At 38.4% G+C, this 20,676-nt stretch overlaps 1 protein-coding gene across 1 annotated transcript in view; it reads right to left on the bottom strand.

The window, feature by feature from the left end:
* The window catches only part of LOC150088299 (uncharacterized), a 344,867-nt gene that overhangs the window by 170,344 nt on the left and 153,847 nt on the right, over positions 1 to 20,676 (bottom strand). The window contains exons 2-3 of the mRNA XM_090369452.1: positions 20,467 to 20,618; positions 1,154 to 1,639 (exon numbers count right to left, since the gene is read on the bottom strand). The gene's annotated coding sequence lies outside the window, so the exon portion shown is untranslated. The remainder of the gene's footprint in view (positions 1 to 1,153; positions 1,640 to 20,466; positions 20,619 to 20,676) is intronic.

The following is a 20,676-nucleotide window of genomic DNA, read 5'->3' as shown; positions in this document are numbered from 1 at the left end:
CCATCTCATGACGTGCGGGTACAGGCAGTTACTGTCTACACTTTCTAAAGGAAGCACACCATTACTGGAAATAATACTAGACATCGTCTAGATGGAAGAATACATCTACTAAAAAGAGTAAAAAATCGTTTGCTAATGATAAATTCAAAACTAAGTTGATTATTAAATATTTGAATACATCAAATATTTTATCTGAACTTTAAACTCGTTTCCTTCATTAAATAGAATTACCGCTTTAATCTAAATGGGACCCTGATACGCATGCGTAAAGCGTACTTGTATATTGAAACACCACAAGATTATTTCGACACATCATTAGAAAAGAAGACATAAATTCACTTAAATAAAAACATGAAATGTGGTTAATTCCCTTGTAATTCCATAGTTTTTAAAAATATTGTTATTGTATTGTTGTGTTTCGGGTGTTGCTGCGCTTACCTTAAATTAGTATTTATATTTGCATAAGAGGAGGAGGGTGGTTTTATCTGATGCAAATAACGCTTATCTCTATAAATACGTGTTTCTCTTTTTTTTTTGGGGGGGGGGGGATGCAGCTGTACAGTAGATAGTAGCTTGTTTATAAAACTGGAAGTGTGACTTTCGCCTAAATGCGCTGGATCACATTAAGTGGATACCAGCGTCCAGTTGCAGATGGAGAGATTTAACCGCACACGACAGTAGTTTTTTGGCTTTTCGCAGAAAATGGGAAACTGATGCTTTGTTAAACTTCTAATTAGCTGTGTATTTTAAAAAAATGGATAGCCTTTGCCCATATAAAACAGCCGTGTATATATTTTGATTTTTGCGATAATATATATATGTTTTTTCATCTATCATTTATAAGAAATACCATGTTGTAATGCATCGTTTTTGTGTATAATCAGCAAAAGTACAAATAGCGATCAGCGTAGAAAAAATTCGCAACCGCTAAGCAATAACACACTTGATTAAAAGTTGCCCGTGCTACATTCACCCGCAAGTCTCTAAAGCAATGCCAGGGATTCGTGGCGTGTTTTCTGAGAGCTTGGCTGATAAACTTCGGCTCTCGAACGCATAGACTTTCAAAAGGAAGTTAAGAGAGCGCTATTGTTAACCTAAAGCAGAACAAGAATAAAACGTAATATAAAGGTATACAGAAAACACTCTTTCTTACCTTTGATGTCTAGTTTCCTCCAAGTGCTTCAGTCAGCACTGGGCATGCACCTATAGCACATGCACCATCGCAGTGATCGCACTATTTACTTTTCCATGGAAAGCAGCGAAAACTGTCAGAGATACAGAAAGAGGAAGGTCATGGTTCGGTCTTCTTATTTCTCCTCCGGCAAAAGTTGCACAGTGATCACTTTTCGTTTAAGGGGAAAAAGTCACACATCTCTTCAAAGATGAAGTTCCTCATCAGGAGCTCACGTCAGTAGCTGGCGACCTCACTCCGTTGTGTGCACGGGAATGAATCTGTCCTAGCTCCAGCCGTTCATCGATTTGCGTGCGATGGATTCGTCACAGGCGTCGCTTTAGGGTCTACGAAACTTATCGGGAGGCGCAGGCGCACGAGGGAAACAATATAGCGTAGTCGTCTGGTGGGAGTGTTGTGTTCACTGATTTCGGATGCCAAGTACATGGAGCGGCAGAATGCCAAACTCTGAAATAATAAATAAAAGTAAATAAGGCTTAGTGGACGTCATTCACTCCATTCTGTTATCCGCAGCACGTTCTCTTACTGGACCCTCCTTTGTTAATGGTAACTTACTCTTTCATGCACTTTTTATTGCATTTACATGTAAAATTGTTTCTCCACGCACCGTTAACTGGATTGCTCTTTATTTATTCATCAGCGCTACGAGAGATGGACAACAGAGCATTCACTCAGCTCGAACTAAATTGCATAACAGATATACACACACATAAAGATTATTTTGTATAAAAATACGTTGACTAGATGTCATACGGATGAGGCATTATCGAAAGCATACTCTGAGATGGGATTCATTAGAAAGAAAATAATAATAATGCTCTTTAATAACCTAATACTCTGAATTTTTTTGAAAAAGACATAGAGGTCACAATCAGAAGCATAGCAAAGAAAAGAGGCTGAAACTGTTAGCTTTGAGTCAAAACCTAGAAATAGGTTAAAAGGTGAAGGAGTGGGATGGTGGTCATCAATAATATGGCTAAGAGCAAGAGTTCTATAACCTAGAGAGAGAAGTTAACATATTTTGATTTATTAGTGTTGATGGCGAGGTCGAAGAATTTGCAGTACAAGATAAGGTTTTTTTCCCTATATTTTTCTGCAAAATGGAAAACTCATTGCTGGTTAAGTTTAGAAGTACTCGTTGAGGCCTGAGAGTTTCAGGATACAGGGAAGGCATAACAAATACTGTGTAGTTTTTGTTATGCCTTCCAGAAAGGGAACAAAAATAGCTGTAAAGATGGGGTGCTGATATTATCCCTCCTCGCGGTATTCCAATTAAACTTGCCGAGCTGTCTCATTAATTACTGCGAAGTATGTGTATTAACTAACAGAAGCAGTTCAAGAAAATTATAAAATATTCCATGTATTCCACAGCAGCTATTGCAAAGCTAAGTTAGGTACTGCATTGAGTTTGTACTGCATCAAATACTGCTACTGCGAGATAAATAAAGCTGGTATTAATAATCTGTTCAGTGTTTCAAGCTAGGAGTATCTTCTGTGGGAACTGCAGACAAGATGAAGGTAAAGCTATCTTTTGACGCATAACCCCCAATCAATTAAAATTAATTGATTGGGGGTTGCTCTAGGGGATATTAACTTCAAGTTTCTCATGCATGCATTTCGAAATGCAGATGAAACGGCAGTGTTTTTTAAGCACAACCTTGGGAACTTCGACAGTTTGGGGAAATTCAAAGGGCATCTGGATAGTACTTTCGGGTAAGGGAAGCACATAGGATGATAGGTTTAATTTCCTTTTTATTTATTTTTTATTTTATTTTTTTTTATTTATTATTTAGTTATTTATTTATTTTTTTTTTTTTTTGTTTTTATCATTGTTTTTTTCGGATTTTTTTTTTTTTTTTTTTTTTTTTTTGGCTGGTGCAGCATAAGCCATAGGCTTTCTTGCACCATGCGGCCGTTACTAATACTAATACTAATACTAATACTAACTGGAATTATTCTATGCATAGACCAAATTTCAGGGACAGCAGAGTGACGGAAGATTTTGTCAAAGATTGCAATTAGCGGATAGCTGAGGGTAACCCTACTTTTAACGTCAAAGTAGGAACAACAAAGTAGAACAACGTCAAAGTAGGATTGGGTTTGACTGGGGACGTCTCTATTCTGAGCCGTTGGAGGATGCCATTATGCTCTTGTCCGACCAACTGAAATTAATTGCACTACGTGGTGCAGCCAGGATTACCAGGATTGGTAACAGGTCGAATCGGGGTTTTAATAAGGAAACTAAGACAGCTTTCATCAGGAAGCAGAAGGCCTACCGGAAATGGCAGAAAACATAACTTCCCTCAGACCTTTCCATCTTTAAGAAAGAGAGATGCTTCTTGAAAAAAGAAAAGGCAGATCCTTGACCCAGCTGTTCTCGATAGGTTGAAGAGTGGTAGAAGGATCCTTTCGCATCATCATCATCATCATCTAGCCATTGACCAAAAGCTTGTCCAGGAATGGGCACAGTTCGGCTTGCTGCAGGCAGATTTTCTTGACTCTGATTCCTTTCTTTCGCAGGAGGGAGGACTGGCTACCTAGAGCACATTTGACTGAAATTGAAATAACTAGAGACACCCTAATTGATGTCACTAATTGAACTACCCAACAAAGCTACTGTGCGTCCGGATGGTTTCCCACTCTTTATTATCAAAATTTGCAGCTCATATATAGCTGACCTTCTCCTTAACCTTTTAAGACAAATCATGCAATCTGGAATAGTTCCTTCAATTAGGAGAAATTACCGTGTTAAGTCAATTACAAAGATCAAGAAACCCAAATCTCCTAAGGACCTGGGACCAATCTCCATCAGTTGTTCTTTACTCAAAATTTTTGAAAAAGTAATTCAGCCAACAATTGCCCAGCGTTGCTCTGCACACAGGCCCGAGTACCTGCATACTGTTTTGCACAGGAGATCGACAACTACCAGTCTTCTTGATACCCTCTTCAGAATTCAGTGCACCCTTAACACCATATCACAGATTGATATCATATTCCTGGACATTAAATCGGCTTAAGACAATACACCTACCAGCTCTTTTTGCTCTGAAACACTACTTCGTCCTGGCAGAAACCTTACTTCAAATTTTGAAGTCTATTTTACTTCCTAGACACGTGTCTGTGACCCACAATGACTTTCAGTTAACTATTGACGTCTCAAGAGGCATCCCGCAAGGAAACGTACTGTCAGCTATCCTGAGTTTTGGAGCCTTTCCTTGAACAGAATCATAACTTTGTCTCTTACGTAGACGATCTGAAGTTCTACGTGAGCTCAGATCATAATCAACAAATTCATGATATCAACCAACAAGCTTCTAGGCAGATATTGAGCTTGGAAAATTATCTTGCCACAATTGGGCTGCATCTGAGCCCTTCCAAATCAGCACAACTGACGATAACCAAGAAGAGAGTCAAAAATAATATCCAAATCTTTGTTAGTGGGGAGCCGGTGCAAAACGTGACCTCTCATACTGACCCTGGTCTCACTTGGGATGTTGGGCTCACCTTTCAGCCTCACTTTGCCAGGATGAGGCAGAAGACGTACGCGGCTCTTTGGGCAGTGCCTCAGGAACTCGTTGGTGTGCATCAGCCAGCGCTGCTTGTTCGGCACATTCTGAGATATATTACGCCGATCCCTGTCTATGCATCAGAAATTTGACTATCTGCCCTGCCTCATACCTTCACAAATATCTCAGTTTAGAGTACTGATTGCTTAGATGGATGAACAGGGTGGTAGGCTACCACCTAACTATATCAAGATCGATCCTACAAGAAAATCTGGGCACCAATCTCTGGAGACATATCATCATGACAAAATATGCCCTCGCACTTTCACTGCTTCTAATGTAGCGAATTGATGCTCCATCGGTATCCACATTAATCTCGGGCCCGAGGAGGGCAAGAGGGGAGCACCCCCACTCCTGTCTCCCTTTGCGTCTTAAGCTGTCAAGCATTGATTCCCTGAGGAACATGTTTTCAGTCTTCGGATCTTCAATAAATTTAGGATTCACCCTGATAGGTTCTGTGAAGAGAAGGTCTACAGGAAGGAAATACTCAAGAATTGCTACTCGGTAATGAATCTATGATTTTAACCTGCTCCTGGACATGACTGACGTTTTTTTTTTTTTTTTTTTTTTTAACTTGCCTATTTGTATTTGACAAAGACTTTTTGTCTTCATGCAGTTATATATCTGTATGTTATTGTATATTTTGTATATTTAATCCTGTAAATGTCTCGGATCGAACACGCATGTTTATTGTACATGTGTTCCTCGCTCCTTAGTCTGTAAATATTCACACCCTACTAGCACAGAGCCGTCCCAGGGTGACCCAAGGTTCCTTGGGAAATAAACTGATTTTAATAATAATAATAATAACAACAACAAGACGATATCCTTGGGCGCCTTCTTTATCATGAAATATATTGGCACTAATTCCTTCCAAAGAAAGCTGGCTTCTTGAACATAATTTTGCCACTCTTAATCTGTTAAGATAAATTTGCCTAAGGATTCTTTCTTCAGCTCTTGAAAGGAACATCGCATGACACAGAGGTTGGAGTAAGATTTAAGTGAAGGGAAATTTTTGAAGATTTTATGAACCACTTGTTCTTCCTCAGTGCTGTTGTGATTTGATGATTCTACCATGGTTTTTAACCATGGTAGAATCGACTTAGTACCTGCTTCTTGAAGATGTCAAAGAGATTCCTTGGATAGATATTGAATAGGCAAAGAACCTGCTCTATATTAATGTACTTAAGCGCGTATATTGTGCGTAATTTATGCACAGTTTGGCGGTTTGTTGAACATTAATTTGATCTGAATTTGAATTTCCAGAAGATGGTAGACCGAAGAAAAGTGGTGTAAATCAGGCACCATGTTTCTTCAGGGATTTTTATCTGTTTAGAGGAATTGTTTGTTTATCTGTTTAGAGGCGTTGAAGCTGAACCAGCAAGATCCTCTTTTCCGATTTTCCAAGGATCGCAGCTCACGGCAAACATGCTGGATTACAATGATGTCAGCCCAAATTTAGGCTGTATGATTTGGATCATAGTGATGCTAGCATGGAGGACCAGTAGCATCACTGAGAGGTCCCCCACCACTGATCAATGTAATCAACTGGAAGCCGAACCAAGCTGTTCCAGGGGTGCCTACTGATGTGGAAATATTATAATAATAATAATATTAATATTAATATTAAATATAGTAATAATAATAATAATAGGTGCCCTCCTCTGGGAGGCGAATGGTATTCTTCTTATTATTATTTCTTTATTCTCCTTCCTGAACGTTCTTTGGATAGAAGGATGTTATCTACAAACTAAGGTAAAAGCAAAACAAGCGTCCTTGGTTAGAGCACGGCATGTTTGCTTTATTCGAGGTCGATTACACAATTTGTAATTATAGTTTACATTTACACGATTAGCAAAAGCAAATTATTTAAATACATCCGGTACATGCATACATAGTATGATAGCATTTTTGTGTATCCTAGTTAAATTAGCCTGGGTTAAATTTTCCTCAGTATGTAAAATAATGACTATTTTCTTTTGTTAAAAAGAACTTTTTATAAACCACTGGACTGGCGACTGAGTATCCACTTGCAGAGAAGGTCTGTGTTTTTAAAGCACGGTTAGCAAAATGGAGGACTGTTACTTCAATTTCGTGTTTGATGTGGATCTGTGGTGGATATGTGTGTAGGTTTCCTTCATTTTTTTTTTTCTCTATGTGTTGCTTGTTTTCACAATCTCCTCTGGGTCTATCTTGAAAGAGTTAAAATACGTATAGTATTGCTTTGAAGATTGTTAGCATTTTCAGTTTAAATCTTGGTTGTGGGCGTGAACTCAGCAAGATCTTTTCGCACCCCGTGGGCCAATAACAACATAGTCCAGGTTTGGGTAGTCCAAACCTGGATCGTATCCTTTTGATGTAAAGAAATACTAAGGTAAATATGTTTTCAGCTTTTTTTTTATTGTCTCCAAGTTAAGATGAGATTTGGGTCTGGAGATGATAAATGGATTCCAAGCAATCCCGTTAAATCCATTTCAAAATCCAGTACTCTTGTGCTAGAAATTTTGTCTGTTAGTGAAGAAGATCAGAATACTAATGCATATAGTGTTAATCGCACTATTTGTTTTGGAACCTTCAGACCAACAAATTCTTCGCACATGGCTGCGAAAAGGCATGGTTTTGATGTATAGAAAATATCAGATTATGGAATGTCAAATATTCTTCCCCCTTGTATAAAGGCCCTTTATACAAGGGCACTGCCTCTTTTGCTTGTTCTCTTTACCGTATAGTCGCGATGCCATTTCTAGTTCATCTGTTGACAAATGTAACTTGTACGAAAAGAGTTCATTTGCATTTAAGTCAAGCGTGACGGACTGCAGTTAAATTTCAAGTCGGAGTATTTGGTTGTTTAGCTCTGGATTTATTGCTGTCATATCAGAGGATTTTTAGATATTGCAAAAATTTAAGTCAACTGTATAGTATATGCGATTTCTATTAATTAGAGATGCAGTTCTAAGGCCCAGCGAAGGTGGCCCAGAGAACTCCTTCCTGCAGAGTTCCTTCAGAGATGCTTGATTGCACCCATCAATCCTCATTAAATACTAAGGGAGCTGCAGCACAGAAACCAAACATCACAGCCTGTAATTCACCACGTTCACATACTTGCATAGTCCATCGTACCTGCTCCTTTGAACGTTGGAAAGTTGTTATATGCAATGACGAATCACAGTTTGGATCTGCAGCGTTTCCGATCTGACGGCTGTATTTGGGTCTGGAGGATGCTGAAGAAACTATTTACCGTAACATGTAGAACCAGCTGCAAATTTTAGCGAAGGAGTAAACTGTTTGTTTCTTATGGTATGGGAAGCAGTTGGTGTTTGACCAATATATCGGCGTCTTTCTAGAACTTTGCATCTCTTGTTTTTGAAAGACGCCGATCTATTGGACAAACACCAATTGCTTCCATCCGATATTCTGTCTCTCTGTTTTTTTTTATGTATACATTATGTGCTGAGCGTAAATATGAATTACATACTGGTGGTGTTATAGTTTTAGTTTCCCTTAATTGTTATTTAGTGACTTAGGATTGTCCAAATTTCTTACTTTTGTTTGGGTTAAACAAAGGCTGAGGGAAATTAGATGTATAACCCCGAGTTTTTTTTTTTTTTTTTTCCTGAAGGCCTGCGTTTTTTTTTTTTTTTCCCTGAGTACGGGATCTCTGCACCCTTGGGTTAGGTTTCCGTCTTTTGGTGTGGATAGTTAAGGGTTGCTTTGTTGTGGAGGCTTTGGAGGCTTAGTTGTGGAGGCTTTCAGGATTTTGCCTGTTCTAAATTGCTAACTCACAGTGTTCCGTGTGAATGCTGTAGATTTACACGAAGGAGTTGAACAAATGTTCCTGGTTCCGCCTACTTACGTATATACATACTTATGGTATGGGCTCGAGTTATTGGTCAAGCTTATACTTGTAACAGGGAATGCCACGCAGTATATAAGCATTTCCTGACAGTTCAGCACCCATTTTTGTTTTAGCGCATGCATGCGCTGTGCCATAAATCACGGCCTGTAATGAATTAGTTGGCTGCCAACTAAACATCTTTGGAATGAATTCATTAACGCTCATTATCATTAGCTGAATTGACAGCTATGCTGAAGGAGAGTGGACAAAAATTTCCGCTTATTGAAAGTTAGTTCTGAATCTACCAACTCGGATACAATGTGAAATTAAGGAGAAGATGGGGAGGACGGCAAGTTATCAAATATTGTATCAAAAAACGGTTCCTTGAAGCAAGAAAGTGTGCATTTACTTTTCGCAATATAGTGTATATATATAGCATAAAATAAATAAACTTAATAATCCATGATAAACGCACCTTGTGCTAATTGAACATGGCAGTTGTTTGCAAATTCTATTTAAAATATTTGGTGGCATTATTTGGATATACGGTTAGAAAGTTTACTAATACTAATGAACAGTCAGATTTTTAAAGTAAATTAATAATTAATAATAATGAAAGAATTATACATATTTCGAAATGTAATTTGACCGAAAATTACATGAAATATTTATAATTTTTAATTTATTGAAACAGTCAAGAAACAAAAATCATTGCAAGGACTTCAAATGATTTCATTACTGAAATGAAGAATTTGGTTACTTGATTCTCACTGAATTCAGTCCGCAAACCGTTATGTTAGGTGATATCTAGAATGTGTATCAAGCGTAGGGGTTCCAGAGAAAGGCTCCGTTCCCAATCACAATCATTAAACATTAACAACATTTTTTCACTAGCTCTCTGTTTACACTGCACAGTTGTCGAACTCGTCGAGTGACTTTTGTCCTTTTCCAAAGGTAGCATATATATATACTGTACATTTCTTTGTCGTTTCTACAAGGACTTTCATTTCGGAAAGGGCAAAAAACTGATTTTTTACTCTACTGGAAGCCTCAAAATGCAAAAATATAGGTACCCCATACAAAACGTAGGCCTAGATCAAAAAGAAATTAGTCTAGAAGTAATTTATTTCAAAGTAATGGGCCACGATATTATTCCATGAAATCAAAACTAAGCAGTTTGGTAAATGATCTTCCAACCATAAATTGTCTTGCTGTAATGAAGCGAGTACTGAACCCCCATTACAAAAGGCGGAATTCAATTCAGTTTATAAACCAAATGGGCTAAAGACTGATGTATAGCACACGAGGAAACAGGAAAATATATTTGTGATACTGCTATGCAAAGCATTTAATTTCTTTGCTTTTATAAATGTTTATTTCATGTATATCCTTTACTTTTTACTGAAGTTTAATGAAATAAGTTTCTCATAGGCATGTTCCCGTTTTCCGCTAAGGTAGCAGGTTTTTTGTTGTTGTTTTGTTTTTAATGGGTTCAGGTAAATTGGTACTTATACTGAACATTGATACCAATTTTAATACCAATTAATTAACTTTTATTCAACTTTTAGATAATTAACTTTTAGTCATTTAACTTTTAGATAATGGTACTACGGTTACACTGAGTATATTAATATATTTTTGTTTTATTAAATATTTATAGTTATATATATATTTTTTTCCCCTTACCCTTGTTGTTCAAGCCCTAGTCTCCCCTGACTTTGACGTCACATCACGGCCATCTACTTGGCCAATGCTGATTTAGATGGTGAAAAGCTATGATTACTACAAAGAAAGAAAGAAAGATCAACCATCGAAATTTCGGGCTTAGAAAAGTGTTAGCACACATGCAAGCAGCGACCCAAGTGGCGACATCATACTTTATGAAACAGGGTATAAAAGCTGTCGGTATAGTTTTGTTCTTAGTGTCGTGCGTGTCGCATTTCCTGTTATTGCTACTGTACTTACGGTCGAAAGAAACTTTATTGTAGGTTTATTTTGGGCCATAAGGAAAAGAATGCGATGGCTGCATTTCAGGATCATTTCCAAAGACCATCTTTTCGACGCGATCAATCTTAAAAATAGGGTCGGGATTCTTCCGTAGGACAGGTAGCACACTGAGGCAGCATCGCGGTCATTCTGACAGACATTGAGTTGTCACAAGAAATGAGAACGCAGGGGTTATTTCGGAAAGGTGTTTAGGTCACACAAAAGTATGCATTGGTACGTGAAAGGACTGAACTTGACGTCCACATCCGTGAGGCATTTCTTACTTATATAAGTAGTCGAAGTGTGATTGAACTGTTGACATACTGTAGATGTGCCAGAAAAAGTTACCTAGGGTCTAAAATAAGAGAACCTTACTAATTTGGTAGGACAAATAAAGATTTATTATTCTGTAAGATGTAAAATCTTACAAGTAAATTGTATATAAAGATAACAGATCGTCGTTCCCAAACTGAGAATTTAATAAGAAAGGATACGTCAGGATTACTTATATTGTAAAATAAAATATAACAAATCAAATAAATTGAACAAAGTGGATCGCTAAAAATATGGGGATGATTAAATTAAGGAGAAGGCTAATCGAAGGGAAGGGGGAGAGTCGTGAGAATTACTGCACGAAATTTCTACGAATAGATGGATAAACACTCAGCTATAAGTACCTTAAACAAATCTGAAGGTCTAAAACGGGTAGCAGAGCCATCGGTGAATAGGCAACAAAGGGGGGGGGGGGGTCGCTCGAGAACAATGAAAGGTGAGCGGAATTAGTCGGAGTATCCCTTTGATCGGAGACAAACAGGAAGTGAGTACAGGACTAATACTGTGTCCAAAACAATAGGGCTAGCGTCTAGTAGTCTGCAATAGATGGTCTCGAAGAAATTTATGGAAGGTGCGAATCTAGTAACACGTATCTGTAGGAATGTCGGCCTATTTCAAAAGAGAACAGACGGCCTGGGAAAGGAGAAGTGATATTAAAATGGGAGGTTGAATCTAGCGGGGATGGACATAGCATGGGAAACCCACACTAGCGAATAGTCGGGATGTAAATTTAAATATTGAAGTACGACTGGTTAAATTTCTGAGCGAAGGTGGGCCAACACAAAGGGGCGGTACACTGGTTCGGACAACAAAAAGAGAGCGCGCGTAGCCAAGATACGAAAAAGTCAGCCAGTTGAGAAAGTTCTGACAAAGTTAAGATGAAGCAGCAAGTGTGTAGGGTTATATAACGACTGAGGTCAGCAGTTGAGAAAGTTCTGACAAAGTTAAGATGGAGTAATAAGTTGTGTAGGGTTAGATAAGTCCTGTCCTGTCAGCCAGTTAGGAGAGATCTAATAAAGTTAAGATGGAGTAGTGAAGGGTTAGATAAGTTTAAGTACAGTCAGTAAGTTAAGAAAAGTTAGAGGAGTTTCATGATAGAAGAGAACAGCCGAGTAGTCCGTCATCGAAGGAAGGCAAGGGTAGTGGCCCGTATGCAAATAAGTCTGTCCGTATCGGAAGGTAAGGGTAGTGGCCCGTATGCAAATAAGTCTGTCCGTATCGGAAGGTAAGGGTAGTGGCCCGTATGCAAATAAGTCTAGTCCGTCATCGGAGGAAGGCAAGGGTAGTGGCCCGTATGCAAATTTTTTTATTTATTTTTTTTTTTATGAGAACCCCAAACACGAGAGGTATTAGAACCTATAGTACTTAGTACCGTGCTTGGGTTTGAGGTTAAGAAGACGAAAGAAGATATTTGTTGACATTGGACTTGAACTTCTGTAGATTGTAATTTTCAGGAAATACGTATGAAGGAAGGTTGTTCCAGAAAACGGCAGTTGAATGAATAAATGAGGAAGATGAAAAGTTGGTTCTGTGGGTTTGAAGTTGGACAGTAAATGGATGTTGGCTGGTGGCGGCACGTGTTCGGACTGTTTTGAAAGAGAGAGCAGGAATTATAGAAGCCAATTCAGAAGAACAGTGCCCATGGAAGTATCTGTAGAAGAGGCATGCAGCAGAAACAGTGCGTCTATGAGAAAGCGAGTGGAGAGACTCTGTTAGAGATGAATCATTAATTAACCTAACTGCCCTCTTCTGAATGGAATCAAGAAGCCAGAGAGAGGTTTTGGGGGCACCACCCCAGATATGGGAACAATATTCCATGGCAGGGCGAATTTGCGATTTATATAGAGTGAGAAGCTGTTTGGAAGAAAAGTAACGCTGAGAGCGAAAGAGAAAACCAAGTTTTTTAGATGCAGAGGAAGCAATATTTGTAATGTGCTTGTGCCAAGAGAGATTAGAAGTCAGGGTAATCCCCAAAAGAGATATATCATTTTGCCTAGAAATCGGAGTGTCACTAAAGATAAGCATAGGAGTAGAAGAATCCTTTTTGCGAGATATAAGACAAGACTGAGTTTTAGAAGGGTTGAAATCAACTAAGTTGTCTTTGCCCCACTGGAGAATTACCTGAAGATCGGCATTTAAGGAATTGGTAGCAGATTTTCGAGAAGTTGAAGCTGATTGAGCAGGACAAGGTTTCTCAAAATGGAAAGTTGAATGCAATGTGCTATCATCGGCAAAACTATGGATAGGATTTCCAGTCAATGGAAGAAGGTCATTGATATACAAGAGAAAAAGAGTGGGGGAAAGAACTGAACCTTGGGGGACACCGGCATTAGTGGAGAAGTTAGAAGACAGAGAGCCATCTACCATCACCCTCAGTGAGCGATCAGAGAGAAAACTGGATAACCAATTACTAAAAACAGTTGGCAAACCATAAGATGGAAGTTTGTTTAGAAGACCTTTATGCCAAACACGATCAAAAGCCTTTGAGATGTCAAGAACAACTACTTGTGTTTCACCGAACTTTTCCATTGAATTTGTCCATAAATGGGTAACATAAGCCAGAATATCTCCAGTGGATCGACACTGACGGAATCCATACTGGTGATCGTTGATCAGACGGAAGGTTTCTAGGTAGTTTAAGAGTTGGCGGTTAATTGATTTCTCCATTACTTTAGAAAGAGTAGAAGTAATTGCAATGGGACGATAATTGGATGGAAGGGATTTGTCACCCTTTTTTGGAACTGGCTGGATATGAGCAAATTTCCAAGCAGAAGGAAAAACACCTTTGGAATAAGAAAGTGAAAAAAGGCGGCAAAGAATAGGAGTAAGTTCAGGAGCACAGGTTTTGAGAACAAGTGGAGAAATACCATCAGGACCTGGAGCTTTCTTAGCATCAAGAATCATCAAAATCCTTCTGATATCCTTTTGACGGAAGACCACAGGAGGCATTGAATGGAGCGTGTTGGGAATGGTGGGAGGTGTTTTACCAAGATCATTAATACATGAGCTGGAAGAAAAATGGGATGCTAGCAGGTCAGCTTTATCCTTGGCTGAAGTGGCAACAGAACCATCTGGTTTGGACAGAGGTGGGAGCAAAGATGGGCAAAAGTTGCGGCCAATAGCTTTGGCAAGAGACCAGAATGCTCGGCTACCATTAGGGCAAGAAGCAAGTTTTCTACTCTTAGCCTGTTCAAACTCTAGTTTGGACGGGTTAATAACTGCTTTACAACTGTTGCGAGCTTTGGTGTAGGCAGAAAATGAAACTGAAGAATTAGAAACAAGCCAATTACGATATGCAACATTCTTCTCTTGGACAGCCTTAGCACATTTATTGGAAAACCAAGGTTTAGATAAAGGACGAGATTTTAAAGTGGAGTGTGGGATAAAGGATTCCATTCCTGCAAGAATAATTTCACTGACACGATCTGAGCAAACGTTGACATCAGACGTTTTGAAACAGTAATCCGACCAAGGAAAAGAAGAAAAGAAGTCTCGCAGGTCATCCCATTTTGCATTCTTGTAATGCCAAACAACACGTGGTTGGGAATAGCCATGAGATAAAGGTTCCATTGGAGAAGAGACAATCACCAAGTTGTGATCTGAAGTGCCTAAAGGACCTCTCACTTCGACCGTGTACTTAGAAGGGTTGTTTGTGAGAAAAAGATCAAGCGTATTGGCTGTATGATTAGGATTGTCCTGTATTCTTGTAGGTAAATGAACAATCTGTGCAAGGTCATTAGTAATTGCAAAAGCCTCAGCATCTCGACCTGCTGGGTCGGTGTGACTAGAAAACGGAAGCCAGCTGGAGTTGTGAACATTAAAATCACCAAGGAAAATTACTTCACTGTTAGGAAAGTTGGACTGGAGAAAGTCAAGTTGCAAAGAGAGGAAGTCAAAGAGCTGCAAGTGATTAGTGGAGTTGGGAGAACGGTAGAGACAACAGATGAATTTGACACAATGAGGTAGAGAGATTTTAAGCCAGAGAAGATCAAAGAGAGGAGATTCCAAATTGCCAAGTCTCTGACAGGGAATATCAGAACGGACATATGCACAAGTACCACCTTTGAGGCGAAAAGAATCATACAGCGAATAATTTGGGCATCTGAGATGAGCAGTAGATGAATCAACCGATATCTGAGATTCTGTCAGAAAAAGTACATGGGGTTTGGCAGACTGCAAGTGGAAATGGACATCGTTGAGATTAGAATTGAGACCACGTATATTTGTGAAATGAATTAGGAAGTCCTTGGCAGGTTTAGATCTTTTCGCAGATAATCTTGCTCTATTAGTTTGACAATTCATGGTGTATTCAATAGTAAGAAAAAGTAGGTGGGACATGCTGTATGAAGTAATGAAATTTTTGGATATGGCGTACATGTGGTAAGAATATACCCAGATCCTTGACATAACGTGGCCTCGACAATGCTCCCCGCATACACACTACTCGGACTCCCTCCAGTCACTATCTGGCAGAGTAGAGGCAGCAAGATTATACACTAGCTGATCCGGAAGCTTCCTAGAGAGTTACCAATAGGTTCAGTCCGGTGTACTAACTAGCGGCCGGCCTGCGAACACCGTTTTAGAGCTGTACCCTCGAAATGTAAGGAATATTGGATCTCGCCACGACGTTCATCATAACCTCAAAAGTCATCAATCATACTGCATGATGGAAGAGATAGGGAAAGGTTGACCGGAACTTAGCTCTAGAGACTAAACATGGGTTCCATCATTTCAAACCTCCAATAAGCAAAGTGGTGGTATTTCACCGGTTGATGAGAGTCATCTACCACCTAGTACTGCCTGGTAACATAGAGGGGCGGCGTTCCTCCATGTGGTGTGGGCGCCACACCTCGACCCCTGCTTACGTTGGTTCACACCTGGGTGGTCACCCACCATGTACTTGCACATGGAGGTTATACCCAGGATTACTAAAAGTCCCACCATCGTGAAGGTGCAAGCAGAGGATTTGGCTGTCACAGACCGTCCGGACTTCGCCGAAATTGGGTCCACTTGACTTGAGTGTCACCCGAATATCAGTTCCATCAGCGTTTTAGACTCCCAGATAGCAAGTACAGCTTGTCTGAGAGAATGTCTGTGACAACCTCAAGGACCAAATGGGCGAAGTGTAAGGAGAATAAGCCTGTCCGTCGTCGGAAGGCAAGGGTAGTGGCCCGTATGCAAACGAGTGATCTGTATGGAGAAATAAACCTAGTCCGTAATCGAAAGGTAGAGAAAGTGGCCGTGTGCAAACGAGTGAAGTGTATGGCGAAATAAGCCTAGTCCGCAATAGGAAGGTTGCGAAAGTGGTCAGCGTGAAAATAAGTAGTGTAAGAAGAGGAATGACCCTAGTTCTTCATCTGTAGGCAGTGATAAAGGCCAAGGAGAGAAATAACCCTGGTCCATCATCTAAAGGCAAAGGCGCAAATAAATGAGCTGAGAAGGTCAAGTTGTAATCACGAGTCCGCCAGAATAGCTGGCGGATCATAGGCTAAGTAGCAGTATCGAAGACGAGCCCATAGATTCCTAAGAGACACAGTGATGCCCTATCCAGACGTAGACTACAGTCATTGAGAAACTAGAAGTCCTGAGATGAATGCCCTTGGCAAACGATGATGCCATTCCCAGACAAGGAGCTGAAGGCCCCAAAACGGAGAAATCCGATACGAAAAATTAAGATTAAGTAAGTGACTAGTTATATAGTATTCTCATTTACCCCTAAAGGACTGTAGGAACCCTAACAGCAGATTAGTAGAAGTTTAGAAAGATGTTAAGGGAAGGATGTACAAAAGGGTATAAATAAATATACATAAATATAGAGATAAGTCAGATGATAGTTTTGGGTTTTGATTAATGTATAATTAGACATGTGTAGAAAGGTAAGGGAGAGAAATTGGATATTTGTTATTAGTTATTGTCTAACATATATGTATGATAAATTTTGGAATGGTAAGGGTAGAGAAATAAAGAGAAAGAAATAGCCTTCTGAATGTAGCTAATAAGACAAACATGAGACAAAACATTAAGACAAACCCTTGAGACAAACATTAGTCCAGAAATTGATGTCAAATGTATTATCTGTCTTGATTAGAGAAAGATTATGAAATTATATTCCCCAAGACAAAATGGGGCACTAATTAAATCAGAAGTTAAGAGTGAAATTCCTAAATCAATTTATAAGGTAAGAATTCGATTTACATAGGAGAAAGGGTGTTACCTAATCCTCTTAAGTATTTATTGTTCAGGTTTCTTAACATATATGTTAAGAAACTATAACAGTTTTGTGTAAGGATATTGATTATGTTACGTAGAAAGAAATAACCCTTCTGGTGTAAAACCAATGTACAGTGGTACTTCGGTATACGTCCGTTTTGGAATAAGTCCAACTTGATATACGTCCTGTTTGGACGCGAAAAATTTTGTTCGGTATACGACCTTTGTTTGGAATACGACTGGCGTGCGTCAAAATGAGTCACGACACCGCGCGCTACCCTTGTTTACCTCTCTCAAGACAAAGCCACGACTCAGATGCCAGATCTTATCTCCCTCTCCAAAAACCGAATAAAAGCCGACCAAGGACGGACGCTAGCAAAGTACGCGCACCCGTCCTCACTCGGCTTTCCGAATAAAACCGACCGAGGAAGTATGCGCGCACGGTTCGCGCTTACGTCCTCCATCGACTGAATTCGGTTTTTGGAGAGGGGGTAAAGATCTGGCATCTCTGCCACGACTGCCCACGAGCGTCAGTACGACAGTTTCTACCATTCAGTGAACAGCCCGCGCTATAACTCTCCGTGAATTTTCACGTGATTTTGTGTTTTTTCGCGTAAATGTTTTGTAAATTCATTAACCATGAGTTCTAAGAAAGTTAATGAGAAGAGCCAAGCAACGAAGAAAATGGGGCAGGATCACCACGGAGGTGAAAAAAGATTGTTAATAAGTATGAAGGTGGCATACGTATCCAGGACTTGGCTGCTGCATACCGTATGCCGAGAACGACGGTATCTACGATTGTGAAAAACAAAGACGTTATTAAATCTGCTAGCGTTGCTAAGGGGGTGAAATCGATTACCAAACAAAGATCAGGGACATTGTATAATATGCCAATAACAACCCTTTATTTCTTATGGGAAAAATCCGTTTGGTATAAGTCCAAGGATCTGGAACGGATTAAGGACGTATACCGAGGTATCACTGCACTTAATTGTATATATATCTGATGCTACATAGGCAAATTTGAATAATATTAGTATGTGCCTGAGTTTTAATCACTTTATCATGTTGTGTATATATATGTAAATAAACTATGTTATGTTATAAATTAACGTGTGTTTTTGTCATTCATGAACACTCAGCCTTTGCGAAGGGAATTATACATAATTGAGAAGTTCCCTTGAATGTGGAATTCTCCTGTGAAGTCGAAGTCAGATGTGTAAGTGGGGGTATAAGAAAAAAATGTCTATATATCTAATAGGGAACAAAACAAAGAATATTTAATATTATCATTAAATAAAATCAAACAACAAAATAAAAAGTAAAGACTTCCTTCCCCCCCCACACACACACTTCAAAATACTAAATGGCATTTCGTGATTATAAATGGTTGATCAACCCTCACAGAACACGTATAAATATCTGTACAGAGAGGGGAATCTCCAAAATAAATCTGTTTATGCAGTTGCGTTTTATGATAATCTTAATTCTGGGGAATATTTTGCAAGTTAGTCAAATTGTCATTTAGCATGATAATAAAATTATATTTTTTATGAAAACGTCTAAACTTACTATAAAAGAAGAATAAAAAATTAGTGTTATGTTTGCCTTTATCCAGTACAGCTCTTAGAATTTTTATTTCAGCACATTTCCCGCGATGTGTACGTTTTTGTGAAATTTTCACCATCTTTCTGCATAATTTATGTAACAACTTTTTCGTTTAATCTTCTTCATACTAATATTGTCCCCTGTTTTAGTAGAACTTATAAGCTCTACGCTAACTTTTCATATGTCAACTAATATTTCTTTTGACATAAGATTTATCGTCATGTTAAACCGCTAGTCTCTTACTGTGATGGGTTATATTAGCGTTTAAAATTAAACGAGGAAAAATTACTGAAATTAATAAATAAAATACATAAACGTGCAAGTACACTTACACTTCACCTAACGACATTGGATAAACACTTGGAAATTACCACCACCAGTATTCGGTGTGAAATCCTCTATCTCTTATAATAATACCGTTGGGCTTCAAAGTCCAGGAAATATAAATCATTTTGTAGCGTTACCGCCAAACTGAAGAATCATTTAGCAAATAGAAGGTATTGCGTATGCTGGTTTTACTTGTTTTGTGTTTACTCTATTCATTTATTGCTTTCTCTGTAATAGTTCCTTTAAAATGTGTCCAAATGTTCATGAAAAGAAGAAGCAACAGATAAGGAAGTTAAGACATCGAATATTATTGGAACTTGGAGAAAAATGTGGCCTGATTGTATCCACAGTTAGCTCAGTCCATAGTTTACTCTTTAAATTACTTGGGATTGGGACAGTAAGCGCAATATTTGAAAAACATAGTGAAAGATACAAGAAAGGCTGGCAAGAAAATGTTGAGGGGATTGATGTGGTCGATTTATTCGAATAACATGGCAAAGAATCAACCCTGAAGAAGTCTTTGAATTTGAAAAACAAAGAATGCAAGCTGCTATTGGAGAAATACTAACTCTGCATAGGTTAACAGAAACATAAGTCAAAACATGCGAATGCTGCTAGGTATTGAACAAAGAAGAAGCGTACTGAAGTTAACCAGAAATTTGCTAAGCGGTGGTAATCTGTTCTCATGTCTTGATATAAAACAAATGCCTTGTGTATGTAGTCGAGCGTGGTTTCTTATGTACATATACAAGGCGTTTCATAAATATGTGGGTCACACTTTCAGAATCTATTCAGGCCCTGAAAACTACGAAACTATCAGTTGTTTGAATTTTAAGAAATGGCTGTGGAGTTTTGAATGGTTAAAAAATAATACATAAGGACGCGCATACTTAGTTAACATCTCACTAGGTGTCTTCTTATTTTTATTTAGTATTTTATTATATTTTACCATTGAAAACTCTAATCCCATTTTTTTTTTTTTTAATTCAAGCAGTGTCAATGGCTCCGTAACAGTTAAGAAGTGATTTTATTTGCTGACAAATGGATCAGAACGATGAGGTATGATGCAATCCCTCTATATTTAGCTACCATGAATTAGATCTTTATCTCGGAATTTTAATATTTTTCTTTTTTTTTTTTTTTATTTTCTGAATTTTACTTTATAATGATTCTTTATACTCTATTCTTTTCTTTTATTCTTTAAAAATTATAAAGATTTTACTTTATAAATGTTCAAGTTGTCTATCATCAAGCACCGTGCATGGATTTAACACACAATATTCTTCTAAGTTTATAAGAAACGTATACAAGATTTTGGATTGAATTTGAATAAAATAAAGTATAGTATTCTAAATTCTAGATTAACTTAAGAGCAGAAAGTTCGTCATAAGAGGTTAAGGAGTGCTTACTTTTCTTCCCAAAATTGACGTTAACTACACCTCGCAGATGGTGAGTGATCTCCATCTTCAGCAACTAATTTGCAGTTCTTCTCATGTAAAGTTGATAAATCATTCAAATAACTGCATTCAGCCTTCTTCTGTTTCATTCGATTGCAGCTTGTCTGAAAAGAAAGGTTTTTGTTTAAATGAGCTGTATTTTTGTATGAACTTAAAATAATA

The sequence above is a fragment of the Mastigoproctus giganteus genome, chromosome 3, assembly GCF_048544385.1.
Source record: "Mastigoproctus giganteus isolate SK-2022 chromosome 3, ASM4854438v1, whole genome shotgun sequence".
Lineage (NCBI taxonomy): Eukaryota > Metazoa > Arthropoda > Arachnida > Uropygi > Thelyphonidae > Mastigoproctus > Mastigoproctus giganteus.
This window is presented reverse-complemented; position numbering and strand designations above follow the sequence as displayed.